Source organism: Neofelis nebulosa, chromosome 3 (genome assembly GCF_028018385.1).
Source record: "Neofelis nebulosa isolate mNeoNeb1 chromosome 3, mNeoNeb1.pri, whole genome shotgun sequence".
Taxonomy (NCBI): domain Eukaryota; kingdom Metazoa; phylum Chordata; class Mammalia; order Carnivora; family Felidae; genus Neofelis; species Neofelis nebulosa.
In genome coordinates, this window is record NC_080784.1 from 182,438,540 (window position 1) to 182,454,740 (window position 16,201).

Here is a 16,201-nt window from a genome sequence, read left to right on the forward strand (position 1 = left end):
TGAATTGCCACATGGCATCTAAGGATGTGATACTTGTTCATTGTGTCTGACTTCACCTGTGGGAAATAAGCTTAGGAATCCCCTGGGCTTACATCAATGGGTTAACAAGGCATGAAGAAGTACAAAGCCATAGGATGCTTATACCTGAGTTTTGGTAAACAAGATTAGGCAAATAAGGATAGAGAAAGGGGGCTTAGGCCCAAAGAATAGAGAGGGCGGGGCAAAGGCCCCAGTTTAGAGAGGGAGGGGCAAAGGGCCCAATATAGAACATAGGTATATGAAATAAACAAGATTAGGTATTCAGGGCAGAAGCACCCCCCAATTTAGTACTATAGCAGAAAGCTGCTTTACAGGAAGGAAGGGCCAAGATAGGTAAAATTGGGCTATAGTCCCCAGCACTGCAGGTGAAGCAGCCCAGAGCTGAGATGATTAACAAAAGAAAAGGTACCTTGTTAACTCTGAGGTCACATGTCCTGTTTCATCCCCTAGGCTAGCTAAGATAAACAGAGGTGGTGCCTCACATCCCCTGTATATGACCTTCCGTCCCTCTGCCTGGTGTCAGGATTTTGCTTTGTATTAACCCAAGCCCCTAACCCCAAATATCCTCAAGACCCTCTTTCCCTCATGTCCACAAGTTAATGTTCACAGATTCATTGTCTCTTTGTGTATGTCCACTGCCATGTTTGTATGCCTTCTGATCCTAATAAAAACGGGACAAGGACCCTAAGGCGGGTCTCTTGTCTTTTCCAGGACATTGGCCATCTCTCGCTTTTCATCCTGCATCCTACTGTTTTGCTAGACAAGAGAGAACTTTAGACTCAGAGTCTAAAACGTTAGCACTACCATTTTTTCAGAGGGAAGCACCTTTTCAGACATGTGCAGTGACCACGTTATAAGAAAAGAAAAACAATTACTTTGGGAAGTATTGATTCTGAAATCAGCTAAATGTATCCCTAGTGACCTTCGTTGTTCTTGATACTTTCCTTGCAGTTCATCTGACTGCAAAGTGTGCTTCAAGCAATAAAATGATAAAAAATTAAGAGTAGGTCAGATACCTGCAGCTTCTGTCATAAGTAGTTGAAAAACAAGTTCAAACAAAGATAAAATAGGGTAACAGAGAGACTAATTCCAATTGATTAATTTGGAGAGTTTAATAAAAAGCTTGGATATTGAAGACTTTTATAAGATTTTGCTGTCAGAAGGTTGGTTAAAGTTTTAAATAAAGCTTTTCCTGTAACAATTATTTGTGCAAAACTTTGATATTTGTGCACAGTCATGTCAAATTATGTTTTAAAATGGCTCGTCATTCTCGGATGTATAATAGTGTAACTAAATAATCCAGCCTAACATGTCTGAGGCCCATTTTGGAAAATGATTACTTAAGAGGAATAAAGCATTTTCATTTGAAGCCTAGCCTACTTCTACATGATTTTAAATCATTGTTTCAAGAGAAATAAGCCGAATGGACACTTATAATAAAAAGACAGAGAGAATTTCCTAGGGAGACAATTTCACTAAAAAGCGTGTTCCACTGAAGGGATGTTTTCTGACACATTTCCCAATTAACAACTGATCCTGAGAGGTAAAAGTCAACTTTCTAAGCTTTGGTTCTCAAAAGGCTTTTTCGCCCTGAATCTCATTCATCACCATTTTGACAGTATTGCTTCATGAACCAATTTCTTGAAAGCTGATTGAGGAAAAGTTGGAAAAAGAGGGAATGAGCTTCTCAGTGCAAGCAGTATCCAAGCAGAGATCTAATTAGTAGGGTATGTTGACTACAAGACCATAGAGACTTCTAGTTGTGAGATTTTTTTATATTTCTCATAGAATTTATTAATTTTGCTACTTACTTGCACACATGACATTAATTTTCCCTTTATAAATCTTGCACATAATTTTAAACTGTATATAATGCATATCCAATTGTTCTCATTTTGTATAAAGGTATATTGTTAACAGGTTTTGAATATTTTTGAAATTCCAATGTTATTAATATTTCAAAGAATATCAATGGTTCTGTAAGTCAAATCAAAATAGGAGTTGAAACGTACAATGCATGTTAATTTGGTAGAAAATATACACACTTTCAAAATAACAGAGGAAAAAATCAACAAAATTCCATGGCAGATCTTAAAGTCATTTTTATACCATTTGTTTTGTTTTCCCTAAAAACTTGCTACTTTTTTTAAAGTTTGTTTATTTATTTTGAGAGAGAGAGAGTATGTGCACAAGCAGGGGAGTGGCAGAGAGAAAGAGAGAGAGACATTGAGAGAGAGAGAGAGAGAGAGAGAGAGAGAGAGACAGAGAGAGAGAATTCCAAGCATGCTCTGTCAGCACAGAGCCCATGATGCGGCTTGATCTCACGAACCAGGAGATCACGACCTGAGCTAAAATCAAGAGTTGAACACTTAACCGACTGAGCCACCCAGGTGCCCTGAATCTCAATACCTTAAATTAAACACGCACACCCATCAGAAATACCAAAGGTTGATGACAAATTGGATGAAGTAATTGACAATACACATAATTATATATCTAGAATGACAGATTAATGAGGAATAATGAAAATTAAATACATATATGAGATGGTGATAAAAAGGTGGATTTTGAATAAATCAATATAGTATCTAGTTGGAATAAAAATTAAAAGCTTTATTTGAACACCCTGAACTTACAAAAGGTACTTAGCATTTATAACTGTGAATATCATAAAATTGATAAAATAGTGTTTATCTTGCATACGACTCCATAAATGCTCACCCTACCCAATTTAACTGTCTATATTAGAAAAAGAACAAAAATGTTAATTCTTAATCAGATAAAAGAATCAAAAATTTTAAAAACATTAAATAGAATAGCAGGCATTTACTTTCCAAAATTTAAATAATATATTGAAATATCTTTTATTAAGTTTCAATGTGCTTCAGTATCTCTTTTATTAAATTTTAATTACCCATAAGTGAGACATGTAACGCTTAAATGCATAAAACATATTTCCTGTTAATATGAAATATGGTAGCTGGTGGAGGAAATAAACGTTAAAACCTATTCTAAAAGACTAACCTTGTCCCAAAACAATGAATACACAAACAAGTTCTAGAGAGAAAAATGTCATTATGTAATATAAACATCTAGAGAGAGTGATATATATATATACATATATACATGTATATATACACACACACACACACACAGAGGAGAGAGAGAGAGAGAGAGAGAGAGAGAGAGAGAGAGAGAGAGAGAGAGAGAGAAAATGAATACCAAATCCAAATGTCGGTAGTCCTTAGAGAAGAAAATTAAAAACTAATGGAAGATAACATATTCTTAGAGATATAATTCAATACAATTTTTAAAAAATAAAAGAAGGTTTGAAATTATGTTTTGAAGGACACCACAGGATGACCATGAAAACACTCTTGAACGGTCCTCATATACACTTCTAATCTAGGAAAACTTTTGAGAGCATTTCTTATCCAGTTTTTTATTTATCTTTCTCTTCCATAGAAGACCATACTTAGGGTTTATCTGTACTTTACTTTACATTACTTTGAGGGACTGTCAGTTTATATCTGTGTGGTGTGCTTATAATTAAGGAGATTTGATTTAGAGTGAGATTGCCTGGATTCAAATGCTAACTTTACCAACTACCACTTATGTACCTGAGGCAATATATCACTTTTCATGCCTTAATTTTCTCATCTTAAATCATAGAAAATGATGTTTCTGTAATCCTCTGGCATATGTAGTATGTGTTTGTTAAATTAATAAAAATCCATACAAGTAAAATATGTACTGTGGTTATAAAAAATGAGATAGATATGGAACAGCTTTGAATATTAGACTGGACAAAATTAAACTGGAAATACTCTTCCTATTAAGAATGATAGGTAAAACCATTTGGTTAAAAAAATTCCATCTGAACTAAAGATTTTTCTGAAAACAAACGGAAAAATAATGTTAGTTTTGATTTAGGATGTCTTATTTCTTCACTTATTACTAGCAGGATCTTTAAATAGTAACTTGGATTTGTTGACTCTGTATTCTTATCTGGAAAATGTCAAAAATAAGAAGATTAAATTAAAATCTTAACTTTAGCATATATCTTAAGAATGAAAAACATATCACCTAATTTTGGCATAATTATACATAACTTTAAATTTAATATTAATTTTGGAAGTGCAGGATTCAAAGTATTTTAATCACAACCATGTAATTCTTTAAAGCAAGCTATCCATCACTTAAAATTATGTAGAATTAGAAGCCTTCCAGAATAAGAAGAGAAAGATAGGAGCAGAAATCTTATTTGAAGAAATAATGAAAGAAAAATTTCCAAAGATGGGGAAGGAGATGGACATCCAGATCCAGGAAAATGATAGACTTCCAAATACGATGAACCAAAAAAGACGCAAACCAAGAGATACTCTAATTAAAATACCAAAAGTTAAAGTCAAGGATCTCTCCTGAACAATATATTCAAAGGGATGGGGAAAAAACAAACAAACAAACAAACAAAAACAAAAACAAAAACAAAAAAAATACCTTTCCATAAAGAATACTCCACCTAGCAAGTTTATAATTCACAATTGAGAAATTAAAAATTTTTCAGTTAAACAAAAGATAAAGGAATCCATCATAACTAAACTGATCTTACATGAAATTTTAAAAATGTCTCTAGCAGAAAGGAAAAAATACTAATTAGTAACAAGAACACATGTGAAAGAATAAATCTCACTGGTAAATTAAATATACAGCAAAGATAGTGGACTAATTACTTATAAAACTAGTATAAAAGTTAAAAGACAAAAGTAGTAAAAATAACTATGATTGCAATTAAAGGATACACAAGATAAAAAGATGTAAAATGTGGCATTAAAAACATAAAACATGTGAGGGAAAGTAAAAATTGTTCAACTGTAAAATGAGATCAAACTTAATTTGCCATCAACATAGAACACATTGTTACAGATATAAGTTGTTACATGTATGCCCCATTGCAACTACCAAGAAAACAGCTATAATAAGGATACAAAAGATAAAAAGAAAGGAATATCAACATACAACCAAAAAAAGTCATCAAGCCACAAAAGAAGAGAACAAGACAAAAAAGGAATAGAGAGAAACTACAAAAATAGTCAGGAAACATTTTTTTTAATGGCAATAAGCACACACCTTTCATTAATTACTTTAAATGTAAATGGAGTAAATTCTTCAATCAAAAGAGAGTGGTAGAATGGACTTAAAAATATATAAAACAACAAACAACCAAACCACTCTATTTGCTGCTAACAAGAGACAGATTTTAGATGTAAGGACACACAGACTGCAACTAAAGAAGTGGAAAATAATGTTCCATGTAAATCAAAACGAAAAGAAAGATAGACTAGCTAGAGTTAGACAAAATACATTTTAAAACAAAGATGATAAGTGAAAAATAGAGGTATTACATAATGATAAAATAATCCAAGAAGAGAATATAACATTTGTAAGTTTTGTGTGCCCAGCATAGAAATACCTAAATATGCAAAGCAAATATTAGCAGACCTCAGAGGAGAAGTGGCAATACAATAGTTTAGGGCATTTGATACCCTGCTTACATCGATGGAGAGATCATCCAGACAGAAAATTAATAAAGAAACACTGGAATTAAATGACATGTTAGAACAATCGACTTAACAGATATTTATAGAACATCCCACCCAATGCAAAAGAATACTTATTGTCAAGTGCATATGATTTTCTAAGATAGATTGTTATATGTTAGGCCACAAAAGAAGTTTTGTAAATTTAAGAGGAATGAAATCATATCAAGTATCTTTTTCCACCACAATGGTATGAAACTAGCAATGAATTATATGGATAAAACTAAAAAATGTACAAACATGTGGAAATTAAACAACCTGGTAATAAACAACCAATGGGTCAAAGAAGAAATCAAAAAAATGTCTTGAAACAAATCAAAATTTAAAAATGTAATGTATCAAAAGTTATGGATGCAGCATTAGCGGCTCTAAGATGCAAGATCGTAATGACAAATGCCTTCCTCAAGAAACAAGGCTCAACCAAATTTTACACTTCAAGAAACTAGACAAAGAACAAATGACACCCAAAGTTATAGAAGGAACTAAATAACAAAGATTAGAATAAGTGAAATAAAGGATAGAAAGACAAAATATCCAAGATCAATTAAATGAAGATAAATGATAAATGAAATAGACAAAATTTTAGCTAGACTCACCGAGAGACAGAGAGACAGAGAGAGAGAGAGAGAGAGAGAAATTCAAGTAGCAACAACAACAAAAAAATGAATAAGCTGTTACAACTGATACCACAGGGCTGGGGGGCAGGAACCTGATACCATAGAAATACACAGGATCAGAAGAGATGACTGTGAACAACTGTATACCAGAAAAATGAACAACCTAGAAAAATAAGTTCGTGGAAACATACAACCTACCAAGACCAAGCCATGAGGAAATAGAAAGTGTGGACGGATCAACTACTAGCAAGGATATTGCATCAGTAGTCAAATAATCAAAAGCCTCCCAAAAAATAAAAGGGCAAGACCGGACTGCTTCACTGGTAAATTCTACCAAATGTTCAAAGAAGAATTAACACCAATCCTTCTCAAAGTCTTCCTAAAGAAGAAGAAAGGGGAATATTTGCAAACACATCGTACAAGTCCAGCATCACCCCGATACCAAAACCTGACAAGAATGCTGCAAACAAAAAAGAAGAAAAAAGGAAAACTACAGGTCAATATTCCTGATAAACACAGATCCCAAATTCCTCAACAGTTAAGGGAATTCAAAAAATAGATTAAGGTGTGCCAGGGTGGCCCCGTCAGTTAAGTGCACAACTTCGGCTTAGGTCATGATCTCACAACTTGTGAGTTCAAGCCCTGTGTCTGGCTCTGTGCTGACAGCTCAGAGCCTAGAGCCTGCTTCGGATTCTGTGTCTCCCTCTTTCTCTTCTCCTCCCCTGCTTACACTCCCTCTCTCTCTCAAAATTAATAAACATTACAATTTTTAAAATTAATAAATAAAATACATTAAAGAGATCATATACCATAATCAAGTAGGATTTATTCCAGGAATGCAAGGCTGTCTCAACATCTGTTGAACATGATAGACTACACTAACAAAATGAAGGCTAAAAATCATATGGTCATTTCAATAGATGCAGAAAAAAAACTGACAAAATTAAACACTGATAATAATAAAAATTCTCAAAAGAAGAGAAGTCACCATATATGACAAGCTCACAGCTAACATTATATTAATCAGTGAAAAGCTAAAAGGTTTTCCTCTCCAATCAGGAACAAGACAAAGATGTTAACTCCCACCACTTTTATTAAGCACAGTATTGGAATGAAGGAGGGAGGGATGGAAGGAAAAAAAAAAGAAAGAGAAAGGGAGGAAGGGAGGGAGGGAGGGACGACTGGAGGAAGGAAGAACAGCTACATGCAAAAGAATAAAACAGGACCCCTTTCTTATACCATGCACAAAAATAAACTCAAAATGGATTAAAGACCTAAATGTAAGACTTGAAACCCTAAAAATCCTACAAGAGAGCATATGCAGTAATTTCTCTGTCATGGCCTGTAACAATATTTTTTCTAGACAGGACCCCTGAGGCAAGGAAAATAAAAGCAAAAATCAACTATTGGGACTATATCAAAATAAAAGATTCTGCACAGCAAACAATCAACAAAACGCAACCTCAAGCTATTGAATGGGAGAGGATGTTTGCAAATAACGTATCTGGATAAAGGGTTTGTATCCAAAATATATAAAACGTATACAGCTCAACACCCCAAAAAATAAATAATGCAATTAAAAAATGGGCAGAAGACATGTACAGTCATTTCTCCAAGGAAGACATACAGATGTACAACAGAAACATCAAAAGCTACCCAACAGAATTCATCATCAGGAAAATGCAAATCAGAAGCACAGTGAGATTACCTCACACCTGTCAGAATGGCCAAAATTAAAAACACTAGAAATACTAGTGTTGGCAAGGATGTGGAAAAATACTCTTTCACTGTTGGTGGGAATGCAAACTGTTGTAGCCTCTCTGGAAAACGGTATGGAAATTCCTCAAAAAGTTTAAAAAAAATAACTACCCTATTATCCAGGAATTGCATTAGTAGGTATTTACCCAAGAATACAAAAATACTAACTCAAAGGGATCCATGCTTTTCTATATTTATAGAAGCATTGTTGATAATAGCCAAGTTACAGAAGCAGCCCAAGTGTTCACTGATAGATGAATGGATAAAGAGGATTCCATTTCTTATATTCTTGTGTGTGTGTGTGTGTACGTACACACACACACACACACACACACACACACACAAGAATATAAGAAATGGAATCTTGCCATTTACAACAACATGGATAGAGCTAGAGAGTATAACGTTAAGTGAAATAAGTCAATCAGAGAAAGACAAATACCATATGATTTCACTTATATATATATGTGGAATTTAAGAAACAAAACAAATGAGCAAAGAAAGAGAGGGGGAGAGAGAGAGAGAGAGAGAAACGAAGAAACAGACTCTTAACTATGGAGAACATATTGGTGGTTACCAGAGGGGAGATAGGTTGAGGGGATGGGTGAAATAGGTGATGGGGATTAAAGAGTACAGTTATCATGATGAGCACTGAGTAATGTACAGAACTGTTGAATTGCTATATTCTACACCTGAATCTAATGTAACACTGTATGTTAAATATACTGGAATTAAAAGTTCAAAGTGAAAGAAAGAAGAAAGAAAGAAAGAAAGAAAGAAAGAAAGAAAGAAAGAAAGAAAGAAAGAAAGAAAGAAAGAAAGAAAGAAAGAACGAACACCCAACTTGGAAAGGAAGAAGTAAAACTGTCATTATTTGCAAATGACATGATATTATGTATAGAAAATTCTAAAGACTACACCAAAAATCATTAGAAATAATAAATAGATTCAGTAGAGTTGCAAGATACAAAATCAACACACAAAAATATGTTGTGCTTCTTTACATCAACAATAAACTATCAAAAAGAGAAATAAACAATCACATTTACAATAGCATCAAAAAATACCTAGGAATATATACGACCAAGGAAGTGAAAGATATGTATATTCATAATTATAATACATTAATGAAAGAAATTGAACAAGGCACAAATAAATGGAAAGAATTTCTGTGTTAATGGATTGGAAGAATTAATATTGAAATTCCATACTACACAAAGCAATCTACAGATTCAGTGTACTCCCTATACAAATTGCAATGATGTTTCTCAGAGAAATACAAAAGACAGTCCTAAAATCTGGATGGAACAACAAGAAATATTGAGAAAAAGAAAGAGAACAAAGTTGAAGGCATTATGCTCCCTGATTTCAAAATAAATTACAAAGCTATATTAACTAAAATGGTATGTCACTGGCATTAAAGCAGACACAGAGATAAATTGAATATAATAGACTGTGCAGAAAAAAATGCAGCTATGGTCAATTAATTTATGATAAGCCAATAATATACAGTAGTGAAAGTATTATCTCTTTTCAATAAATAGTGTTGGGAAAATTGGACAGCCACATTCAAGGGAATAAAACCAGATCCCTATCTTACACCTTAACAAAAATTAACTCAAAATGGATTGCAGACTTAAATATAAGACCTGACAACAGAAAGCTCCTTAGAGAAAACATAGGTGGTCAGCTCTTTGACACAGGTCTTGAAAATAACTTCTTTTTTAATCTGACACCAGAAGCGAAACCAAAAAAATGCAAAAACAAACACATGGAACTATATCAAACTAAAAAGCTTCTGCACAGCAAAGAAAACATTCAACAAAATGTAAAGACAACCCACTGAATGGGAGAAAATATTTGCAAATTTTATATCCGATAAAGACTTTATATCCAAAATATATTGAAAACTCATAGAATAGCAAAAAAACAAAAAAAAAACAAAAAAACAAACAAAAAAAACAACTCAATAAAAAATGGCTAGAAGATCTGAATAGACATTTTTCCAAAGAAGAGATACACCTGGCAAATAGATACATGAAAAGTTGCTTCATATCATAAATCACCAGGAAACTGCACATCAGAAACACAATGAGATATTATCTCACACATGTTAGAATGACTATTACCAAAGAGACAAGAAATAACAAGTGTTGGTGAGGATGAGGAGGAAAGGGAACCCTTGTGTATTGATGATGAGAATGTAATTTGGTGCAGCCACTCTGAAAAAAAAAAAGAATGGAGGTTCTTCACAAAATTAAAACTAGAAATACCACATGATCTAGCAATTCCACTTCTTGGTATTTATTCAATGAAAATAAAAACACTAATTCAAAAAAGTATATGCATCCTCATGTTCATTGCAGTATTATTTACAATCGCAAGATATTGAAACAATGTAAGTGTACATTGATAAATGAATGGATAAAGAAATTGTATTATTTTATATACTTACAGATTTAGACAAATATTCACAACAGAATATTATTCAGCCATAAGAAACGAAATCTTGCAATTTGTGAAAACATGAACAGATCTTCAGGGCATCATTATGTTAAGTGAAATAAGTCAGGCAGAAGAAGGCAGATACAGTGTGATCTTTGTTATATATAGAATCCAAAAACAAAAACAGGGACACCTGGCTGGCTCAGTTGGTTAAGCATCAGACTCTTGATTTCAGCTCAGGTCATGATCTCATGGGGAGTTCAAGCCCTGCATTGGGCTCTGTGCTGACCATGTGGAGCCTACTTGGGTTTTTCTCCCTCCCTCCCTCCCTCCCTCCCTCTCTCCCTCCCTCCCTCTCTCTCTCTCTCTCCTTCTCTCTCCTTCTCTCTCCCTCCCTCCCTCTCTCCCTCTCTCTCCCTCTCTCCCTCCCTCCCTCTCTCCCTCCCTCACCTCTCTCTCTCTCCCACCCTCCCTCTCTGTCTCTCTGTATCTCTCTCTGTCTTTCTAACTAAATTAAAAAAAAATAAATAAAAAGAGAAAAGCTAGCTCATAGACACAGAGAACAATTTGGTGGTTCCAAAGGTAGAGGGTGAGGAGGGAGAAATGGGTGAACTTTTTTTTTTTTGGTTTGAATAAAAATATAAAATGATGCAGAAATAAATATAATGCCAACCTAAAGACCAGTTTCTATTTTATTCTCTATGTTAAGTTGGGTCAGGATAATTTGAGGTTATTTTTTGACTATGTGTGCATTAAGAAAATTATCGGTTAAATCCATTACCATTTTTTAAAAGACCACAAAGTAGAAAAGTATCATAAACATTTTAGAAAGCTTTGAATAGATAATTCAGCTAATTTCCACTGCAACTTACTTTCATTTTAACCTTATCAATCACAAACTAACCTATAAACCTTAAACTGAGCTGCTTGTATTAAGTTCACTAAGCCTACCCTAAAGAATGAGAAATCTGCAGTAAGTCTTGTAATTGAAATTGCATTATTTTGTAAGTCATCCATTTGTCAATAACACGTTGATGAATAACTGCTGTACACGTTTATCTATTTTTCTGTGGAAACAGATTTCAGTTGGCTATAGATTTAATAAAATAATTAAAAGCATATCTTTATGGATCATGCATTTTTTAAATATTGTAACAAATTCACTAAGTCATAATTACTCAATACTTCCATGTAATAAATCCTCTTGATAGGCACTGTAGAAACTATAGATGAATAGGGCATATACAAACTTTGGCTTCACAAATGTATTGCCTATTATTAGTAACTAAATTGTGGCCCCACAAAATTTATATGTTGATACCTTAACCACAGTAAGAATGTGACTGTATTTGGAGATAATGGAGAAAGGGTCTTTCAAAAGGTAATTGTGTCAATGAAGTCATAAGGTGAGCCTTAATCCAATATAATGGTTCCCTTAAAAACAAACAAACAAACAAACAAACAAAAAAAACAGGTAATTAGGACACAGACATCTAAGGAGGGAAAGCTATGCAATAGGGACATCTGCAAACCAAGGGAAGAGGCCTCAGAAGCAACCAGCCCTTGCAAAATCTTGATTTCAGACAGCTATCCTCCAGAACTCTGAAAAAATACTTTTCTCTTATTTAAGTCATCCAGTTAGTGGCACTTTTTTTCTGGCAGCCTTAGTGTCTCAGTCCATTTGTGTTGCTATACCAAAAATATTATAGACTAAGTGGCTGATAAGCAATAAAATTTATTTTTCAAATTTCTAGAGTCTGAGAAGGCCAAGATCAAGGGATCTTGCATGGTAGGAAGCTAGGAGTTGTCTGTTACCGCTTTAGTAAGGGCGTTAATCCCCTATCGTGAGTGCTTCACCTCCATGACCTAATTATCTCCCAAGAGTCTCACCTCTAAATACATTCGAGATTAGATTTCAACATACACATATCGAAGGGCCATAAATATTCAGTCTCTAGCACCTGCAAATTAAGACACCTACTTGAGGGGCTACAATTTCATGTGGGGGTCATCTCCTTCTCCTCTAATGATCTCTCGTTTTCTTTTTATCCTTCTTTTCTATTCCTCCTTTTTTTGATTTAACTAAATCAAAACATTTACCTCCTTACTCATGTTTCATTATTATTGTATTTCTCCCCCTTTTGAATTTGTATATACATACTGACTGCAGTTGAAATAGATATTGAAAGTAATTTTCTCGGATATTCCTTCATTTAATCTTTTGAATGACATGGATTCTGTTGCTAATATTATTTTTTGCTTTTGTTGTTATCGAGTAGAACTAGATACATCTTCATTTACCAATTTCTTCACCATTTTTTAACAAATAGGTATCTCATTTATCCCTTCAGTTACGTGTAATGTCTGGCTTGCATGATTACTTAGCTAGCATGCATGTCAGAATTTGAGGGTTTAGTTATATTAGTATCTTTTACGTTAGTAAATTACTAATAGTAACACTATATGGAGGCTTATATTATTATTTCTACCTAAATAATAACAAACTTTCCTTCCAAATAGTTAAACAAAGGACATTGTGTAAGGCTTTCTATTAGTACAGAGCTTTAATGATAAAAAGCCTAACTATATTTGTATGTAATTTAATGCTACTCACAAAGTCTAAATTTGTGTTTCTAGTGATGATTAAACAACTGCTGCCAGCTAGTTCTACAATTAAAACTAACAAGAGAACAGTAAATAAACAAGGAAACCGAATTGAATAAGACAACTATTTTCAGAATTTGGACAACTAGCTGTATAGAACTATGATTCCTTCTAAAATGAAACAAATAATGTGAGCCCCACAATTGTCCCAGCTTTTATCTACATGAATTTACCACATCCTAGCACATGGAGAGGAATTAATGGATAACATGACCTCTATGAATTAAGTAAAGGTGAACCTAAGATTGGGAAGTTCAGGTGGCTCATATTTGTGGAGTATAGCCCTGAAGATAAGAGATCAATTCAGAGAAAAAAAAAGAAAAAGAAAACGTTTTAGAAAACTGAGTCCTGGGGCGCCTGGGTGGCTCAGTCAGTTAAGTGTCTGACTTTGGCTCCGGTCATGATCTCGTAGTTCCTGAGTTTGAGCTCCACATCAGGTTCTGCACTGACAGTGAGGATCCTACTTGGGATTATCTCTCTCTCCCTCTCTCTCTCTGCCTCTCCCCCACTTGCACTCTCTGTCTCAAAATAAATAAACTGAAAAAAAAAAAAAGAGGGGTGCCTGGGTGGCGCAGTCGGTTAAGCGTCCGACTTCAGCCAGGTCACGATCTCGCGGTCCGTGAGTTCGAGCCCCGCGTCAAGCTCTGGGCTGATGGCTCGGAGCCTGGAGCCTGTTTCCGATTCTGTGTCTCCCTCTCTCTCTGCCCCTCCCCCGTTCATGCTCTGTCTCTCACTGTCCCAAAAATAAATAAAAAACGTTGAAAAAAAAAATTAAAAAAAAAAAAAAAAAAGAAAGAAAAATCTGTAGGAGTCCTTTTCAGTCTTTGTTAAAACCAAGATGTGCATGTATGCGGTGTGACCCCACAGGCTCAGAAAAGGACAGTTACCAGCAAAGTTCACAAATACTGGGGAGCTGACCCAAGATTGAGAAACATTTCGTTTCTGACCTACAAGAATGGTAAGTTTTTAAGAGTCCACCAAATGCATTCGGTAGATATACAAATCAAGCCACATTTTGGGAGTCATGGTTAACTATCCCTAGTGCCTAAATTAAAAGCTATTTTAGACCCACAAAAACACAGTTTAAAAGATCAACCTCATCTGCCAGGAAACTGACCACTTGCTATAAAAACCAAACCAAACCAAGAAATCTCAAGATTCTTCAAACAAAAACCCATATATTCAAAGTAAAATGTTGACAATGTCTAGAATCCAAGCAAATATCGTTAAACATGCCAAAGGAACAAAAAGATATGACTTAAAACCCAGAGAAAAGTCAGTTAACTGAAAGATCTAGAACTGAAAAAGATACATAGATAAGGTTTTTAAACTGTCAATTATAAAGATATTTAAGTTATTTTGTGAATATAAATAAGAGAGAGATGGAAACTGTGTTAAAAACCAGATGTAACTTCCAGAGAAAAATACAGTATCTGCAATAAAAAAAAAATCTACTTGGGTTCAAGAAAAGATTAGACACTTGGTTGAAAATTTCAGTGAATTTGAGAACATAGTAGTAGAAACTGTCCAAACTCAAAAAAGAGGAAAAATTGCTGAAAATAATAAAGTTTAAGAAACATATTGGGAAAATATTGATTTGTCTGCTATTCAAATAATTTTAGAATTGCAAGGGAATTGGAAAGAGAAAAAAATATTTGAAGAAACAATGACCAACATCTTTCTAAATTTTATGATAACTACACAAAACACATAATATTAATCAAGTAGCTAAAAAAACAATGATGAAAGAAAACGTGTAGCCACGGGGGAAAAAATAAAACTTCATATAGAAGGAAACAAAAGTAAAAATCATGGTGAACTCTTCACCGCCAAACAATGCATTGTTGAAGACAACAGAATGACATATTTAAAGTGCTGGGGAGTAAATGACAATGAGAATGATGTATCTACACAAAAGACACTTCAATAATGATGAAAAGAGAGGCGCCTGGTGGCTCAGTGGGTTAAGCATCCGACACTGGTTTCAGGTCATGTCATGATCTCATGGTTCAGTTCATGGGATCAATCCCCGCATTGGGCTCTGTGCTGACAGTCCAGAGCCTCCTTGGGATTCTTTCCCCCCACCACCCCCCCTTTTCAAAATAAACTTTAAAAAACGAATAAAAGAATACAACAAGACAGAAATTTCAAAATACCACACTGCAAGGGTTGCTTAAAGATGCATTTCATGCTGAGGGCAAGTGATTTCAGATGGAAATTTTGATCTATAAAAAGGAATGGAGAGTACTAGTACTGGTATATTTATGGATTAAACATTCTTTTCTTCATGTAAAAATTTTAAATTATATTTGATTGCTTAATAAAAAAGTGGCAAATTGTATTGTAGGCTAATGTTGACGTATACAAATAAGACCATTGGCGATAGCAGCACATGGTGTGTTGGGTTGGCCTGTAGCTGATGTATTCAACTAAGAGTGTGCAGATTATGACCTGCTGGAGAAGGAGGAAGCAAGGCCACCCACACAGGGTTGTCAGGTACCTCCCCCAGCATCCAAACTGCCGCCCAGGGTCGTTTTCATAAAAAGCACAGCTTCAATACAAAAAGTCACAAGATTACCTACAGATCCCAGAAGTGGGGGCGGTGTAACGAGAAGGTTAAGGACAGTCCTCTCTGTCCTGGTTTATGACAGAACAGGAGAAGATAGAGAGCAGGGTAGCAAGCACCTGTTGCATGGGCTCAACTCTAAGTGGTTATTTTATTTATTTATTTATTTATTTATTTATTTATTTATTTATTTTTATTTTTATTTTTTTTTAATTTTTTTTCAACGTTTTTTATTTATTTTTGGGACAGAGAGAGACAGAGCATGAACGGGGGAGGGGCAGAGAGAGAGGGAGACACAGAATCAGAAACAGGCTCCAGGCTCCGAGCCATCAGCCCAGAGCCTGACGCGGGGCTCGAACTCACGGACCGCGAGATCGTGACCTGGCTGAAGTCGGACGCTTAACCGACTGCGCCACCCAGGCGCCCCTATTTATTTATTTTTTATAAAATTATTTATTTATTTATTTATTTATTTATTTATTTATTTATTTATCTATTTAGAGCACAAGAGC